The sequence below is a fragment of the Arctopsyche grandis genome, chromosome 2, assembly GCF_051622035.1.
Source record: "Arctopsyche grandis isolate Sample6627 chromosome 2, ASM5162203v2, whole genome shotgun sequence".
NCBI lineage: Eukaryota > Metazoa > Arthropoda > Insecta > Trichoptera > Hydropsychidae > Arctopsyche > Arctopsyche grandis.
Window position 1 is genome coordinate 23,251,522 of NC_135356.1, and position 21,309 is coordinate 23,272,830.

The following is a 21,309-nucleotide window of genomic DNA, read 5'->3' on the forward strand; positions in this document are numbered from 1 at the left end:
TGTTTAGTTTTTATAATAAAAAAATCATTTTTGTTATATTGTGACGTTTGATTTGCCGGGCGGATCCCGATTGGGTCGTGTGAGCTATTTTAGAGATGTTAATTTGACATTAAATGTCGTTTTGACACATTTCATGTAATTTATTTGACAGCCGTACAAATAATATTATCCCAATGCGATGATTCGACTTTAATTCGACAACTTTTCATCGAAATGAGAAATTCCACGAATTGGCCACAACATTGTATATGTACAGTGGTATGTCAAAAATCATACATATTGAGCCGGTTTCATTGTTAATGTGTAGGAAACAAACACGCGCACTAATTGTAAATCTGTTGCACATTGATTACATTTATGAAACACACCCCTAATACGAGTACGAATCGTGACAATGACACGAGAGAAAGGCAATTTACATACTTACAAAGGCAATGAAAGTTTAAAACACATATTCAGAATGAACGTGTGATAAAAATAACAATAGTAGACTCGGATATGTGACATTTCGCATTCGACGAGAGCTTACTACGCAATTACACCACGTAGGTAAGTAAGCACCCGCGTAATTGTGCGCCCGAAAGAAAGAACGGAATAAAACAAACGAAACCACCCACCCACCCACTCCATCTCATGGGATGGTCCACGGGATGGAGGGTGTGTGGGGGGAATTACTTGTTCGCGTTTCGCTTTAATCCCACCCCGTATTTGTTCGCCGGGCGTATTAGGGTGCGCACAGCTCGCGGAACAAAGCGGGAATTAATGCGCCGCATGGACTTAAAATGTCCCGTTCGTATGAAAGCTCGAAAGATGACAAGTAATTACGCGACCGAATATAAATATTACTCAATTAAGCGGGCGCAAACTTAGCAAAAAAAAAAAACAAAAACGAAAAAATAAATCGACAGAATTGCATATATGATATGAGGACTGCCACTTGGTACTATTCAATAAGGTACATATGTATGTATGTATGGTATGATATAAAATAGGAATAAACATCAACGGCCATCTTTAGAATTACCTTCGATTGGCAGACGATATAGTCTTAAAAGCTTGTGGTCTAGCTGACTCATACAGCTGGACAAGGATAGTAGGAAAGTAGGAAAGTAGGGTTCTAGGACACTTACCCCCTAGACACATACCCCTGGTTAAAATCCCCCTGGATATTAACCCCCTGAGCAAATAACCCCCCCCCCCGTCAAAGATAAAAATATTTTATAAAAATTGATAGTATCTTTAATAAAAAGTCAGTATCAATGCTAATTTATTTCAGCCAGAAAAATACAGATTCAGAAATACAGATATTAATAATACATATATCAGATTCTTTATAAATAATCAATAATCAATAATAAAAAATCAGTAATCAATAATAATAATTTAAAATACAAAACTCCAAAATCAATTGTATTTTAATATCTTTTTATTTTAATTTTCTCGGTTTTAGAAATTCCATAATGGATAGTCTAAAAATATTTAAAATATAATAATAATAATATAACATTAATATATACTTTTATTACAATTTACTTTCAATACCACAGAACGCAAACGCTAACTGGTGACTAAAAGTCTTTTAAATTGATATTTATTCCATTTACTACAATAAATTGAAATTCAATATGCTCCACCATACTCAATTTGTTCGTCTTTATCATTTTATTTTATTATTAATTATTATTTATTTATTACTATTTTTAAACCATTTTTATCCATGGCGGGGGTTATTTGGGGTGTGTCCGGGGGGGTACGTGTCCAGGGGGTACATGTCCAGATACTGGAAAGTAGGACTAAATATTAACATATTACGTATTATCTGTAGTGCTGCTGGTCAGCCTTGGATATTTGTGACTCCAAGTTGATCAAAATTTATCTGATTTCATTGTTGAAACGGTGCCTCATTTATTTGGCAAAAACCATCCAACCCAATATGTCACCACCATTTGAATATGATTTCAAAATTTATAATATATAAATTTATATACATACAAACATATGTAAAAGTTTAATACCATATATGTCACTCAGTATAAATAAATAAAAATACAGTAGAAATACCTAGCAATTATACGTATGTACATATCTAGGTTAAATCATTGACATGTCTGGTAGCAGAAAAAAATTATAAAATTAGGATAGAGTACATTTGGGCGAATGAATGCCGTTTTTAAATCCAAAATACCACTTTGCCTGAAGAAAAATATCTTAGATCAATGTGTTTTGCCAGTGATGACGTATGGATGGAAAACTTATGCATTGAACGTCAAAATGTTATATGCAGTCCAATGCATTCAAATAAGTATGGAACGCAGTATACTTACCATAACAAGGAAATATAGAAATCGGAATACGTGGGTGAGAAGTATGACACGGTTAGTGGATATAGTGAAGAGATTGAAATTGCAATGGGTGGGTCACATAGCTAGAAGAATGGACGAAATAAGTGCTAGAATGGTACCCGAGAGAATGTAAAGGGGTGAAGGCGTGTTGAAGAGGAATTCATAACGGTAATTCTGAGATATGTAGCAGTATCAAAAATAAATAATTTGAGTTGTATTCACATCAAATGCATAGTGCTTTTATTATCGAAATGAACTCGCAGACTCCGGTTAAGAAACAGTTTTAAATTTTAAGTAATTTTTTTGCTAATTTTTTGTGTTGTTTTATTTTGGGACCACATATTCTATATAATCTTTAAAAAATTGAATGGGAAGTAATACAATATACCAAAAATAGAGTATACTATAAACTAAAGAATAATATAATGCCTTCTACACTCTTAAATTTTTGATATTGCTATTCTATGTATGTATATAATATAGCTACATTTCAATGAATATCAGAAATTCTGTCACACGTGGGCTAGTTCCATTGGGTGAAGTTAGTCAGATAGACGACCGTCACAAAATTAGACAACATTAAATACTCGTATGTGAGTTCACCGTGATAAATATTATATTATCCCAGTGAAATATGAAAATCTTGGGAAGGAACTTCTCGAGTGGCCTCTTACGAAAGGGAGGATGAATTTTTGACGTGCCCATCTTGTACGAATTGAAATACCAAAAATCTTATATATGTTTTATAGAAATACTTACATAAAACCATTGAAAATATCTTTAGACTTATTCAGAGCATTCACCCCCTTAATTCATACCTGAATCTTGCCTAAGCAATTTAACGGGTATATGCATATAAGTGTTGGTAAAATTATTACCAGTTTCTTAAATCTATGTATTTTCTCAAATCAATAGACGACACATCCGATGGAGAAAATTTCACAGAAGCTTTCAGAACTAACGAGGGTGTTTGAAGATCTCGGATCGTTTTTCAAGATTACAATTAAAGCCCTGTTTAACATTTCAGATGAATAAATAAATACTCAGAATGCGTAGTACTTATGCATATATTCCATTATATATTACATACATATAGTACTATGAATAATATTGATAAATAAAAACTACACCAGCATAATTATAAGCTGATTGCTAACAAAACACGGTAATTATTTTCTATGTGATTAAAAACTGGCCTTTATTTTGACACATCTAAAATGGAGCGTTTAAATTTGTATATACGATATTTGTAAAAAAAAATTACATTAAGACTAAATTGTGAATTTGAAATGAATTCTATTAATTCGAATCTCGGAAGATTTACATAAAATCTGGTAAGAATTTAGAACCTTTAAATATAATATACTCATGATATTCTATATAACCAAATTGTCGCCAAATTTTGTAGGATGAAGCCTAAATAATAAAAATTTAATTACTAGGAGTATCAAGACTCTAAATTTTCTAAATTTACAGATTGTAAATTTTTTGCGACATTCTAGAAATTTACTGAAATTTGTGCTTTTTGTAAAAAATTAAGATTCGTTTGCGTGCCAGACAAAAACAAATTGCTATTTTACATTCTAGTCCTGTGATTAAACATTAGTTTTTGGGTCAGAAGTCGAGGTCAAAATTTTATATATTTTACTCTTTTCTTTTATTTTTTATCTCTCGAAGCAATGCCGCGAAATTTGACCAATTTAATTATAAGATTTTGATATGACTGACCCATTTTTGTATTACACTTAATATATTAATGTATAATATGTATGTACATATGTATTTGAGAGAACGATAGCACTGGAAATTTATTTCCAGATTACGAAAGGCCACGTCGCAGTCAGGAAAATGTCCAGGTTGCATCCAGCATATCAAACCGCAATTGGAAAATCCGGAAAAATTATTCGATTACACAGCAGCCGAGGAGCGCGCGTTCGGAACAGATCGAGAGTTTCGAATTGAATTGGTTTACTCGAGGAGGAAAAAAATAAAATAAAAAGAGGGGAAAATCTCCGGAAAAAAGCATAAGTGAATAACAACATTTATGGATAGTGGGCCCCCGTCCACCCACATCTTCACCCGCGAACCGGAACGCCCGGTCGAACGAAAGGGTGTATTTTGAATAATGGAGCCTTTCACGGGCCGAAGTGCGCCCCTCTATAATGACGGCCTTATCTTTCGAATGGAAGGGTGAAAGAACAAGAAGAGGTGGGGACGGAAAAAAGGTGAAGAGTGGTGTGAGGGGATGGAGAAGTTGCCGGAGATAGGGAAACGAAAGTCTCTAATAGTAGAGGTATCAAGACTGTTGCCGCCACCTTTGAGCTCCGGTCGGAAAATTCAGATTTTCCCGGCTTAAAGTCCCTCATTGTGAGAGCTAAAGCCTCGATGAAATGACACCCCCTCCTCCCCTCCCTCCCCCCCTGGGCTTCCTTTCCGATTTTACTCTCCCCTTTTCCCGACCCCTAGATCTCAACTTCTCACGTCGTACCCCGAGGGAAATCTAATAAGCCTAATCATCCGTGTGACACGCATACCGCTGATAAACAACTGAAATTAAGTAGACATATATTATCTAATGTCATATACATATGCACGTATGTATAGTGTTATTTAAGTATATTGTTTTGAAAAAAAATTACAACATTTATGACGGAATACATAATAATATACAAACATACATACGCAACTTTTTCACTTTACAGAGAACTTTTAGGTAAGAAATAATTCTTTCTATTCAAACTCATATGTATGTATGTACATTCTCGACTGACTCGATTCAAATCTTAGAAAAAAAAATTTAAAATTTAAAAGTATCGACTTGAGATTGCATATTATTAATGGTAAATAATTAAAATGATTGTATTTTTAAAATGGCTCCAATTTCTCGCTATGGCCAAAAATTGGATATGATATGTATATTTATGTACATATGTATGTACATTTTTTTATAAAAAGTATAAAAAAGATAATTTTAATAATAATAATCAAGACTTATCAGAACCCGAAGAAAAAACAGTTAAAAAATGAATTTCCTAAAAGTTCTTCGTAAATAATGTGGCTTAAAAGTGGTTATCGTCTCTATGCAATCTATAAATTTATTCTAATAGTTTTTTCATTGTACATATGTATTTAAAATCAAAGAATTCTAATTTATTACAGTGAAAAACATTATATAGGCTTAAAAAGGTTATATATCGAGATTTTGTTACAAATACATATGTAGATATGTTCTTTATTTTATTTTTTAAGACGAAAGACATTCAGATAGTTCATATTGACTTTAAGAAATTGATATAAGCACCGATATACATGTGTATGTACATATATATATACATACATACATATGTATATACATATGTAAGAATTTATTAATTTTTAAAATACACTTACACAAAAAAAGATAATTCGATGTATACACATACATATATTTACTTAAACTATCATGCTTTAAATTATAATGTGAATTTAAATTTGTTAAATCTTATATATATAAAACCTAAACGGCGTCTGTAATTCGTTTGTGATTGGCTGTCGTCAAAGTCGTTACTGATTGGCTGGAGTAGTCAAAGACTTTTGTGATTGGTCGCTCGTTAAATATATTTTTTCCGATTCAAATAAATTTTATAAAAAAACAAATGAAGATTTTGTTATTGGTTTTCATTTCATTTCCATTTACCGAGCGAAGCCGGGTAGCACCAGTAGTATATCCATATCAAATGAATTTGGTTTTGTCTGTATTTTATTACAGTTAGTGCAGTAGTTTAAGATATACGAGCTTCAAAAAGTATATAGTAAGTCAGCAGAGCGTTCAAACCACAATGCTTACAATTCAACAACTTTATTCGATTTACTTTACCAAACAGTTTCCAATATTCCTATTGGGAAACTCAATTGTGATTAAATCATACCATCCGTACTAATAATTCCACAATTTTATCACTTCACACGTCATACCGTTCATTTTTCAATAAAAGACTCACTTTGACAATGCCCAAAAATAAAAATAAGCATCGAAACTTTAACAAACAATACTTAAAATATTATTTCCGATGAGCCTAGATTGGGAATCTTCCCTCGTCTGCCGACAAGACAAAGTTCTAAACGAAAATCAACCCCGTTGATTAGCGCTAACTTTTTGGATACCACTTGTTGCTCATCTTTACGGAATCGCTTCAACAAGAGAGAGAGAACGAAAGTTTGCCTCTTTCAACTTTGCCGACATATTAAATTCTTATAAAATAGCCTAACAAATCCTAGCAAATCACACAAATCCCATAACATGGTAACTACACATAATATAAATGTCAACACGTTAACAGCATACGTTTAAACACAAAATTCAAGTATCTTACATATGTACATATGTATCTGCAATGCAACGAAAAATATATCAGAATATAATTTGAAATTTATTTCCGATTTAAAAGTTATTATAAAAATCATAATGAGCTTTCGAAAAAAATGTAATTTTGTTCATACCAACGCATGTTAAAAACATTTTTTTTTTGTATTTTAATAAATTAAAGCCTTACAATATTTTTTCATTTAAAGGATGTAAAAATAAACACAATAAAACGAAGACGAATATTTTTTATTCTTAGAAAAACTTTAAAAGGACTTAATGGAAGTTCGGTCCCTTTTATACTTCGTACAATTGCCTTAATTAATAGTAATATAATATAATTTTATTATGACGCTTTAATTGAAAAATAAAAATCGTTTACTTATATTTGGCAAAGTTTTTCTGTCTGGGATAATGAATTTTTTTAATTATAACCTGAGAATATAGTATCTATTCACAAAATTATAGTCAAATCAATTTAGACATTTGCTGTACGTTCATTTGAAGGTAATTAACTATTATATTATTAACGACTATTTAAAGGTAATAATTAACTACATATTATATTATATTATTAACGATAATTTAAAGCTAATTAACTATTATATTATTAACTAAATAACTATTACAGATTTGACGACTGCGTTCGAATTGAACAAAGTGTTATATCATCACCATCATCATCGTTTACAGTCATTCACAATAAATACACTGCTGGATGAAGGTTTCTCCAACAATCTTCTTAATTTCGTCTACTCACCTTCCTTGCCGCCTTTCTTTCACCTTTTTACATTCTCTCGGGTACCATTCTAGCACACGAATACGTGCACTAGGCCACTACTATAATGTAATATTCACAAAATATGCTTTAATCGATCCAATTACATATTTTTTCATTAGTGTTTTGATGTTTAAATCGTATTATTCAATTTATTATTTTATATATATATAATATAAAACATGTGTAGGTATATAAACATAACTCGCTTATGAAAGCCAAGTACTATATTTTCCTATCAACACATATGTACATACATATATAATTACGTAAGCATACATATATACATACATACATAGCGTGCATCTCTGTTAAAGCGAAACGGTGCAAATTGAATCAGCGTACGTCGTGAATGCAAATAGACTAGCAAACCCGACGTTTCAAGTTCCGGGTTCCAGGTTTCCAATTCCGCGCTTTAAACCGTTATGCCTAATTGGATTGTTTTGTTCTAATTTGGCTTCTCCGCAAAACTGACCCCTTCAACGCCTTTCTATTATCCCGGGAAATATTTAATATCAATTTCATTTATTACACACGGCATTCAATGCATTTCAAGCCCTTACGTCGCAGATATTACAAACAAAATAATAAGGATATTCATTGACTAATAACATTCACACTTGTGAAAAGTATCGGTGATTGCAACAAAATGTTTACATACATATACATATAACCCTTCAGTACATACATATTATATATGCGCATATCATTTTCAGTTTTTGATTTCACATCATGCTAAATACACTTACATTAAAATAATAAATATTATAAATACTTACAAAAAATAAAGCAATAAGATCTGATTCGTACAGCGAGATGTCAGTCACAAATGTCACAGTGACACTTCTGGGTTATTTGGCCATAACAAGTATATCGAATTACCATTATAATATAAACATTTTAACATTCATTATATTACCTATGAGTGAAGTAAAAATACACATGAGAGATAATGAGAGCCTATAATGCAAATTATATAAGATATAGTGTGAAAAAGATAAGGTTTATAGGCGTTTGAACAATTCAAATCTGACAAAACGAGAGGGTGGTAGAAAGAAAATATTCGAGTCTAATAGGCAAGTCTACTTACCAGTAAACGTCAAGACGGTCAAAATTGTAGCATTTTTAAACTTGTCTATTACGATTATTTTTCACCATCGAACTATCAAAATCGATTTAAATTTCTATCGTTGACCTAACCACGCAAAATGGCAAAGTTTCAAAACGATCGGAAGACTGTAGGAAAAAATACTGAATCGTTTGCTAAGTAAACCTTAGAAGAGGCTTGTAAAAAAAGTGTAAATAGACAATCAGCAATATAGCTCAGTAGTTAGCGTGTATAGCCTCCAACTGGGGGAGGGGGGGGGGGGAGAGTCATGGGTTTATTTCCTGACTCAATGTTGCTGGCCAGATCATGGATATATGACTCTTGGTGGATCGTTGCCTATTAAAGTTTGCCACTTTCCATTTCCACCAAATTTGGTAACCTATCTCTCGCGAATTCGAGTTTATAACAACTACAATTTGTTGATTTTGATATAAAAAATATGCTACGTACTATTTAAAATGTATGCATTTCTTGAAATATTAGTATTATAGAATGTTTCCACACATGTCTCCATGATACTGCATGAACATAATTGTCAACAACAATTTGTAATTGGCCAGGAAAAGCACATTGTGATCACCTGTTAGTCCTTCCTGGTATTACGTATATATGTACTTATGAAAAACAAAAAAAAATCATATATGCTCTGAGATGTATTGTGAACATGTATTCATGAATAGAAAGCATTTAAGAATCAAAATCAAACATTCACACTTCATTACTGGCAAAACTTTCTTTTTCAGGCAGTGGTATATTTTTGAAACGAAAGTACATGTACATATGTAATTAACTCTATAAAAGGCAACTACTTTTGTACATACATATTTGAAATTATAAAGAGCTATTTTTCAAAATACATACATATGTGCATATACGACAGCCGAACATTCGGCTCGAATAAACCACACGGCGAAATTCATTATTTGTGTGGGTAATTAAAAACGCATTTCGGTCCGGCAAACAATGTGTCGTTGCATTCGGTGCAATATTGCACTCGCATAAAAAGTCCAGACCGACTAACGTGGATTTAATTCGACCGCAATCGGCCAAACATTCACGCTAATTAATTGGCCTCACACATTATTTACGCTTTTGGGGGTGCGTGCAAATTCAACTGACAATAATTTTCCAATATTTAGAATAAAAGAAGATGAACGGAATGGTTAATGCATATTTTTGTTTCAAATATCCTCAAAAGTGATACTAAATTTTAGCGTGACATTAATAACGGATTATCTTCAAAATAATTATTTTTAAAAACCTGTGACCGGTGACCGATTTCTCACGATCAAAAAAAACTTCATTTTTACAAGGTCCTTTTTTAGTTTTTCGTCGCCTTTTGGTCTGACACTACTTCCTATATTCTTCCGATCGGTTCGAAACTTTGCCACTTTGTGCGGTTTGGTCACTGATAGAAATTTAAAATTGCTTCCGCTAGTTTTATGGCGAAAAATAGTCGTAATAAACACGAATCAAAAAAATTCAGAGACGATGAAAGCTGAGCCGCCACCAGAAGCCTTATGTTTGACTTTTCACCACCCACTCGTTTTGTCAGATTTTAATTGTTCAAACGCCTATAACTTCATCTTTTTCATACTATATCTTATAAAATTTACATTATAGGCTCTCATTATCTCTCATGTGTATTTTTACTTCACTCATAGGATCTAATATATAATTTGTAAAAAGACTTTATATGTATGTAATCTTCGTTCGTTGGTTCGTAAATCCGTGACGTCATCGAACAAATAATTCGATTTTTTTCGATTCAAAGGATTCGAAGTCCCGAGGGCGTAGGCGCCGAGGGCGAAGCCACCTTCATGCCGGGGGAAAAGCTCTAGGGGGCACAGTCGCAGGATTCTGGTATACATATAATTTCGTATACATATAATTTTTTATAAGAGACTTACTATATATGTTTGTTTGTTCGTGACAGTCAATTTGATAAAAAAAACAAATGAGTATTCAGATAAATTTATATATGTAAAATAAAACTATTAAAAAAAATTTAATAAAATGTTTACTATTAGATTAGTCATGTTTAAGCGGTTTATATTACCTATACAAATACCGAGCGAAGCCGGGTAAAACCACTAGTATATTATAACTCAAAATTCTATTATTTACTTCACTCATAGGTTATTTATTGAATGTTAAAATGGTGTTATTATAATGGAGATTCGATATGCTTGTTATGGCCAAATACTCCAGGCTACAAATACGCAATCATACATATTGACTTAAATTGTTGTTTTGAACAACATAGAAAATGATAGTTTCATTTCATTTTATTAAAATCGTTCGACCTCGTTTTAAGATAGCGCATACGAACGTTCAAAAATTGCTTGTTTAATAATAGGATGTATTAGATTGATGGATAAACCAAAAGTATTTTGTACTTACATATAAAGACTACGGTTGAATGTGCAGACTTCCCACAAAAGGACACAACTTAATTCCTGGAACTTTCTTAACGTTCTGAAATGAAACAAAGAAAAACCGTTATTACAAATACACACACGTGTATAGCAAAAGTAATACAATGTGTAAACAAAATAGTAAAACAATTTTTATTCGTATTGCATTTTTAAGTATATCGAAATTTTTTTCTATAATAGAAACTTCAAAGTTTTTCGCATTTATGCTTTATATAGAAATAATGCATTCTTCGGTTTTAAGCAGTATTCAATTTTATAAAATTACATAATATAAGTAAATATTCGAGAAATTAAACGTCATATTTTTAATGAATATCAAAGTAACGAAATAAATTAAACTAAAGAATTTGAAATTTAAATTTTCATATTATTCATACAAAATAGAGTTCAATTTTCCCACGTAACCTTTTCGAAAAATTGGCACAGCTCTTCATAATAAGCAGAAAATTGCGTTCTTAACATTACATTACGACTTCAAAGGACGAGCAATGAAAAAAAGGATAACGGTCGACGACTTGACATGGTAACAAGATATATTAGTACGTATGTATAATACGACACGACTTTCCATTTATTTAACACGTATATCATAGATATATCATATCTAAATGTATCGAATAGTCAAAATTTCAAATTAAATAGATCATAAAATCACAAGCATAGTACATACATCGCGTCCGTTTTAAATATATATTATACAAGTGTTGTACCCGATGACATATCTTCGCATGGGTGTTGGCATATTAAGAAATTAAATTAAAAAAAGTTATCTGCACGAATACCTTTTAAATATATTTTATTTAATATTTATATTTAATTGTTTAATATGAAAAAAAAATGGTCAAAACTACCTAGATAGAAAAATTAAATAAATTTTCAATATATTCGTATATACGAAAACATTCGTACATATATACGTTTTGGCAGTGGTTTAGTTGTGACGTCCACATGAATGTCGAATCGAAACGACTATTATACTACGGCGAGCGTTATCTCAGACAGACACACAGACACACATAAATAATAGATATATTATATATTAAAATGATTATATTTACAATTATTACCCGCTAATACAGTTCCATTGAACAACACATTTTGTATACAATACATTTAAAACTGGGCCCAGTTGATTTTTTTTTTAAATACGCCTTCGTGAGATTATAGCACTTTACATTGCGTGGATTTATAAATTGAAATTTCTCGTCGTAAAATATAAAAAAAAATTGCACAGATACGCATTAGAAAACCGGTTTTTACAGAGGCGTGTCATGGTCGCGGTGCGGTAACACTGCATGCGACACGTAATATTATACAACGTGCTGATGGACCGGTAAGGGTTGCGTCATTACTTGGGTACTTCGTTTCTCAAGGCAACATTTATAGAATAATTTCGGACAGTTTACGACTTAATCCTTTCAACCCGTCGACGAAAGATATAAGGATGAATTTTAGACAGGTGAGTAAGTGTCCATTCGGCGGGGCGGATATACATATTTTTTCCGTCTTAATTAATGTTTGAAAATTTCCCCCGGTCTAACAAGCACCTAGATGTATTATGTAATACATAGAGGGCCATTTATCGTGTTAGGTCCAGCCCTTTCAGCAGCTGTCTCTGGGCATTTAGACAACCGCAATTCCCTACGCTAAGCCAGAACCGCCCGAGGAAATCCCTCTCTTTGACCGACGAATCAAGCAATCCTCGCCTGTCACAAATATCCGACGAAACTCGCTATCTAAATTTTAGAATTTGTTTTTCCCCTCTTTTTTACGAAAAACAAAAATACATAAATGAAACATAGTTTTACATCTTAAAAAAAAAGTCATCAAATTAACATATGTGAGAAAAAAACTGATTCACACCTACATATGTATGTAGGTACAATGTACATGTTTACATACGTACTAGGGTTTCCAAAAAACCGCCCGAAATAAAAAGCCGGTTGGCCGGCTTTCCTTGGTTTTAGAAAATTAAGATTTTTTAAAGTTTAAAATCTCTATATCGAAAAAAAAATGTAAACATATATTATATTATGCAAAAAAATAGTTTTCTATAAATTAAATTGAGTTATAAAAATTACGAACTTTCATAAGATCATTATTATATATTATTATTATATTTGTATTATATATCACAGCCGTAAAACGGCAGATCCTAAATACGCACAAATAATTAAATGATTTAAATAAGCCACTATCTAGAATATATTATTAAAAAAATAATGTGTAACCTCACAGAAAAACTATAATTCTATATATCTATATATCCTCGCCACTGCTGGTTAGATTTGGGGGTTTTGTGACTCCAAATCGATCGTTTCTCTATCAGAATTTGCCAATTTTATCTGATCATTGCTGAAACGGTTCCTGAAAATTGGTATTAAAAAATCTAATCCTGTTGTCACAAAAATCTGCCTGTGTATAATTTGTATTAATTATACACAGTAATCTGAAATCCATAGATGTCACTATGATTATTATTTCTGATTAATTGTTATATTCTATATATTCTGATTGTATATGTATGTATTACTGTATTTCTGATTTCTGATTGCTTATGTATTTCATTAACGTACACCCGTCGCATTGGAGCAAATCTGTAATGGCAGGTGTGTATTGATTTGTGACAATAAAATAAAATAAATAAATAAATAAATAATTGTGGAATCGTGAATAGATAAAGAGCTGCTGAGATTCGCTCTGAGGTGCGCTCAACGTTGAAATATTTCCATCTTTCAAAGTTGTTTTTACGCATCTGTTTTAGCTTAAAAATCCAAAAGCTTTACAAACCGTTGCAAATTTCGGAAAGAAATTCATTAGAAACGGCATATCACAAACATTTTTAAACCATAATAAATGGTATATGACCTCAATATTTAAAGGGTTTCCAATTTCTTCGAAGAAATATCAATTATATTCCGGAAATACCCATGCATCTTGCCATAAAGCATTTGAGTTTACGACTACTTTTTTGTTGTTGTCAAGTACAAGGTTTTGCGATAGTAATGTTTTCTATACCTGAAGTTGGGTAGGTCATTGAAACTACATACTTTCAATAATATTTTATTGGTTTATGACCTGGTCTTTGTCCATTACTAAATCTCAAAGAAACCGCTAAGTGCTGTACCTTTATTTTGTTGTTCAAAGAAATATACGCCTATTACCCAAGAGAGTTCAGATGTACACATTTATTTTGATCTTTCATAGAAATTTGAAATTCATAATTGTGAATTTGAGGAAAAAACATTAATTAAAGAAAACCTTAAAAAGCCGGTTGATCGAACTAAACAGCCAGTTTTCGGTTTGTTTTGATAAAAAGCAACGCTCGTTGTACACTTGTGAAGACTCTCGATGATTACAAGATTTTATATCAGCACACCTTACCAAAACACAATTTACTTTATATCGTCGATCGGCACTTGTCGCACGATGAGGGATAGCGAGTGTCATTTGTTCTATTAATAATTATTTTTTATGAAAATTTATTATTAAATTAAATTTATTTTAAATAATAATGATATTTTTAATTGAACAAAACATCTGACGTACTAGGCTAAAACTACAACCGTCATAAAGCTTCATGACGGTCTCGCGAAAGTTTTACTTTATACTCCGTTATAGTTCGGCGTTTTTGATAATAATCATTTTCAACTATTTTCATTGCAATCGGAAACTTCCACAAAACAAATATTATTTTATAAATTTGAGAAAACTATGAAGTCCCCAATTAGGCTTTTGCAAAAACTTTTTTATTATTAATAGAATATAATTGCACGCCACTTTGTCGGGGTGCCATTATAGTCTAATAATAAATAAAAAAACGTTTAAATTTTTGAACAAAAAAAATTTGAACAGTTACATAAAAGGTATTTTTTGGTTCAAAGCTTGGTTTTGAACATACATACATATGTACATATAATACATAGTAGCTTTGCGATATCAAACATTCTTTATTGTTATTTGTAGTGAAGTTTTCTTGGGAAAGGTCTCTCCCAAGGGTTTCCCGTACCCTTCAGAGTGGACAGTATGAAAAGTGGGAAGAGACAACGAGATTCCACATAGTGGATAGAACATATTTTTGATGTTGAAGTGTATGAATAAGTAGAAAACAATAAGCTTTCACAATTCAACGCCACATATTTTATCAAGAAAAAATATCGCTTTCATAAATTCAAACATAATTAAAATTAAAATTACCGCTTTACGTCGAGACATTAAACTACACGTTTATTAGCGTTATATTTCTCGCCTACTGAACTCCCCATTTCGCGTGAAACGACTTTATAATTGAGTGCATAAAAGCTCGAGGATTTTTTCCACCTAATAGCGTCCGTTATAATGGACCGAAAAATGTCCGAACGTCAAAAGCGACATTTTTTCACTGTCCATAATTTTTAAAATAAAACTCAAAGCGCCTTATCGCCACCATGAAATAACAAATTGCCTTGCTCTGGCTGAGAGACACACAAGAATGGACCAGTCTGCCATAAATTTCGGGAATCCCCCACCTCCCCCTCCCATACCCCCCCACGTATTAGTCCAAATCGTGAAAACTAATTACCAAGTCGACCTGCGGAAACCGCCACCCCTGGCGGCTCCAGGTGCTCTCAACCTTTCATTTTTTCACTTCAAACCCCACACATTGGGACCTAGATGTTAATGTATTTTCGAATCTTCTAAATCTGCTGATGCAAACGAATGGCACGCGAGTTGAATTTAATTCTGTGCAATGTTTCAGCATTGCAAAGCTTCGTGACGCTGACATCAACATTTAAGCAATTCACTATACCATCCGAAAAGAAGTTTTATTTTAAAAACTTTTAGGCAACAGTTATGGAGGAATAATAGAAGGAAATAATGAATGCCTAATAAATGTGATCATATGATATTAGTATTAAATATGTAAATAGTTTTTATAACATGTAATGCTATGTAGGGGCGGTAGAAATACGCTTTGGAATAGCTACATATGTAGTTGTCATCGTGTCGATTTGATAAATGATTCCGATATGATTTTTAATGATTATATTCCTCTAGCTTAATTTTTGAGACATTCAATTACTTTGATAAGAGCTAATCCCCCCCCCCCCCCATTTCACTAAAATATCAAATCAATCGGTGAAAGAAAATATTAATTGAATATTTTGCATTTTTTATCTTAAAATTAATATTTTGTCACACATTAAAAGGCAATATCAATCAAAGGTTGTTTCATATGTACATTATGACTATGAATTTTTATTATTATTTATATAAAAATATTGAATAGTATAAAAAAATTGGATCTTCAAAAATCTGAATATTCTAATCGAAAATCGTAAAAAGAAATAATATATGAAATATTTTTGTAAATTTTATTAATTTATTGGATGAACAAGCGAGTGATGAGCAGTCCCTTTAACGAAAGGTATTAGATGAATAGCTCATGTATAATTTAATCTCATTTTTTATGTGATACGTATCATATTTTTATCTTATAAGCACGCAAGTATCACCACCGCCGTTTTAAATCGTATAAAATTTAAGAAATAATACATTTTGAAAAAGCTTCCAAGTTAGCATCCACTCTTGCACGGAGAGTTTGACCCAATAATCTTGGTAACGTGGCATTTTGGCCCTAGACGATGCACTTGGCCTTAAGTGCAACTATTGTATGTATATGTATGCACATATATGTAGGTATCTAACACGAAAACTATGTATGTATATATTATATAATATAATATATAATAATATAATAATTTAAATGCAACCCAAACAAGCCTTTTGCTTTTCAAACCAGAATCGAATAATTTATATTTTAATATTGATTTCGAGCATAAATACATACGTATTTATGCTCGAAAACTATACCAAAATTAACAATGTTTAATATCTTCGACAAAATTGTTATAATAAATCTTCCGAACCAAAGCAAACACTCTTCGAATTCAGACGGAACTCTGCGAATTAAACACAATACTAAAATAGATAGATATATATGTAGATAACTTAAAACACACAAAATAATACAGTAGAGATGATTTAGATAGTAACTAATATCAACCCAGAGTTAGACAACCAGCTGTTTCGTGATTCGAATAGTTGTTTCAAACTACATACGTACATAGATATTATGGTATAATTATAATATATTATTATGATCGCAGCCGCACAAACAGGTTTCACTTTACGAATTCTGGTTTTATCATCGAATGAATTTAATTTATTTATTACACTGACGATCAATAGTACCTTTGTGAATCGAAAATATACGATAATGTCTATCATTTGGTTTCTCGTATTTCACCAAATCAAAAATGGTACAGCGATCAAATAAAAAAAAAATATTATGCACATTGTATAGGTAGATTTTTAAAAATTTTCTCAATAGGCTTTTATATCATGAAAACATGATCAGGAATCTATAATATATGAATGAATATGGATCAGTCAAATATTTATGTATTGAAATTTCATACACTGAATGGTCCACAAGAAGCGGACGTTTTTGTAATATGTAGTACTCAGCGTTTAGAGAGAAAAGGAACCCGCAATGATAATTGGTCGAATTAGCATTCTATGCCATTTATATATTAATTATGAATATAACCAATCGAATCGAATCAACAGGGAAAATGTATGGCTATTGCCCATACATACATCCAATAGCCTCTCTACGTGAAGTTCGAGCGTTGTTTCAGTCCTCTGGCCTACTCGTTTACCTGACCTTTCCAAGTGTGATTTTTACTACGTTAAAGTAACCGTGTACGAGTCAAAGCCACCCACCCTGAAAATCTGAAGATTGCAATACAAAATCAAATCGAACAAATGGAAATACTGCGAAGAGTGGAGGCGAATTTCCGAAAACGGTTGCAGACGTGTGTTCGTAAAAACGGCCATCATTCGAGTGATATATTTTTTTTTCATATAAACATTTCAAAATGGCATACTTTTACGTTTATTTCGATGTGAATAAATAATATTTACATACAAAATTGAGGGAGTACTGTTTAGTTTATAACCATTCGCTTTCTGTGGACCAGTATAATACATAGCCTGCAGCATAGCTCGGTCGTTAAGCTCAGTGACGTCATTTGGGGGGGGGGGCATGCCATGGCAGCTGCCATGCCTTAGATTTGGAATAGTGTGAATTTAGAAAACAGTAAGAATTTAAAGATTAATGAAATAATATGATTTTTATGTTATGTTACTTTTGAGTAGCATAGACTAGGCCAGAAATAGAATCGCTGCAATAAAGCTGTATGTATGTAAAAAAGGTTATATTTTGTTTTGTTAAATGGTATTCCTTGGGTAAAATTCTTAGAAAGGACGCAGAAGAGCACAGATATTTGAAGGGTCGATTAAAATAGTGGAAGAAAAATCCGGTAAACTGCCACTGTCGGTTAAATTTTATATATACTCGTAACTTGGCATTAAGTTTATAATTCTAGATATGAAATATCAGTTCAATACGTAAAAGTACTACTTCCAATTGAGATAAAAATAATTTGATATATACATACATATATAAAATTATAAAAATAATAAAAAGACAATCAGAAACACACACAAACAAACACTTAGACACACAATTTTTTAGATTATGAAAACGTGATCAGTAATCGATTCTGAGTTTGAATTTTTTGCATGATCTCAAAACTTCATCTATTGTTATTACGTACATATGTACATAGATAAAGCAAAGACAGTCGGAAGAAATTAAGTCAATTGATAGTTTTTTAGTGACACAGTTTGATGGACGATTTTTACGGACCATGTGAAGATTTTTGGAAAAAAGTTTTCGCCGGCGGCGCTTTTTTAACTTTTTACATAATATTTTTTTAATTATTTTTTCAAAAATAAGCTTAATCTTTTACATTTTAAAACTCAATGAGGTGTATGCAAAGAATATTTTCCATTTTTATTCCGATATAAAAAAAAATTGTACAATTTTTTCCTGCCACCCCTAAGAAAAAGCTGAAATGACGTCCCTGGTTAAGCTTCTGCTTAGCGTCGAGAGGCGCCGGGTTCAATCCCATGAGCTGACCTCGATTGAAAATAATTTTTGTTAGTATATCTGTAGTGCTGCTGGTCAGACCTGGATATTTGTGACTCCAGGTTTCCTATCAAGAGTTTGCTAATTTTCTCTGATTTCATTGTTGAAACGATTCCCGATAAAATTGGCTAAATATCCTTCCTACCTACTATGTCACCACTATTTCAGATTGATTAATGTACAATAAAATTTATGTACAATTCATAGATGTCTCGTTAATTTGCGAGTTTTTCAGTGTCTCGTAATTCAGCGACTTGGATGTATAATTAAAAAAAAAATGCTGCAATGTTTGTAATTGGCCAGGAAGGCGTATTGGGGTTACCTATAAGGCCTTCCTGATATATATGTAAGTAAAAAATAAATAATATGTACATATATAAAGTTAGAAGGAAAATGATAACTGGATCAGATACATATCAGAAGATATAGTATGTATGTAGTAGGGTTTCTGACCCGGGTCGATCCGGGACAAACATTCCCGGGAATTTGCGGATTTTTTGTTGTCCCGTGTCCCGGGAATTTTTATCTCGAATCCCGGGAATTGGATTTAAAAAAATCTTGAAAACATACAACATTTTCACGACTACACGAAGGGAAATAATAAATCAAATACACAAAGAATCGTAAAATATTCTCAAAAATTAAAATAAATAAAAGAAGAAGCCTAAAACTGATTTTTTTTACACAAATTTTAAATAATTCTGATTTTATACCGAACAAACCATTCTTTAAATGTTGTAATAAAAGCGAATGTATATCCTACGGTAAAACTATTATAAGGCGAGTATATCCTTCTTGTATTGATGGTTCCACATTGGAAGAAACTCTTTTAGATTCGGATGAAGATGAAACAATTATGTGTTTGACGATGAATGAAGAATTAAATAAGGAGTTATCAAAGACCAATATACAAAATAACGTAAAAAAAATAGCCTCGACTTAAAAAAATAAATTAAAATATACATGCTGACAGGAGAATAAACCGATAATTTAAAAAAATTGTTTTCGTCCCTTTTAACAATAAAACCAACTTCGACCGAAACCGAAAGAGTTTTTTCCATAGCTGGAAATTTTTGTACCAAATCTAGAATTAGACTTTCGGATTCTCATTTAAATATTTTAGTATTCTTAAGAAGCTACTTTAAATAAGTTTACCTTTATAATAAAATTTTTTCGAGTTAATAGATACATATATTATGTATTTTTTTGTAAATAAATAAATATTTTTGAATAAAAAATATATTAAATTGAAAAAAAAAGTTTTTTTACAAGTGTCCCGGGATCCCGGGAATCCCGGTAATGATCCCGGGCTCCGTACCGTGTCCCGGCAATTGAAAAAGTCCGGGAAATCAGAAACCCTAGTATGTAGTATGACAATCAAATTTTTCATTTCATCTTCATTCAATTTTGCTTATTTCAACATGGAAAGCTATGTCTGTGATGCATATAATATTTACGCTACAAAAATTATTTCTCAGATTGAATCGAACACTTAGAGAAGAATTCTATAGTCAAACAAATATTAAAAGAAAAACCGTCGAAAAAAGGAATACTCATTTTTCGATAACCGTACAGATACAATGTACATATTTACCGTACCAATTTGGTTACTTTTCAGCTGCACACGACAATGTTTTACTTATAAATTGGAAAACGTCTGAAAGATGCCGAATTTTATCTATCGGAGAGCTCCGTCGAATATTAAATAGAACGAAAGAATTCGAAATAATAATGCTTCGCCGTACGCGGATTCGATTTATGCGGTCGAGCAGCAAATATTTGGCGAAAATTTCAATTCTAACCCCCACCCCCCCCTTCATCCTGTGCCCCCCCCCACCATCCTCCTCGACTCCCTTTCTTTTTTCCATCTTATCATCCCCGTCTTGCGGCGTCGCTCCGTAATGGACGTCTGTGCAAACTTTTCGCGGAAATTCACGCGAAAAATTTGATTGAAAATGTAGCATCGTCAGTGGTGGCACTCCTCACATTTCAATAACCTTTGATGATAGTGAATTTTTTCTTCTTCCCCTTTCCCCTTCTATTCCGCCTTTCGTCGCCTCTCCTTTTTCTCAACGATGCGACGCGATAGTATGAAAATTTGGGGAGGTGGGAGGGGGGGGGGTGGAGGGAATTTCCCAGCACCCATTCATTCTCAGTACATTTCCGCGCCCGTGGGGAAAAAACAGTGCGTAAAGAATTTCCCATCGGCGAACTAAATAAAAATGTGTTTCCTTCCCGTGGGAATATACTGTACATAAATATG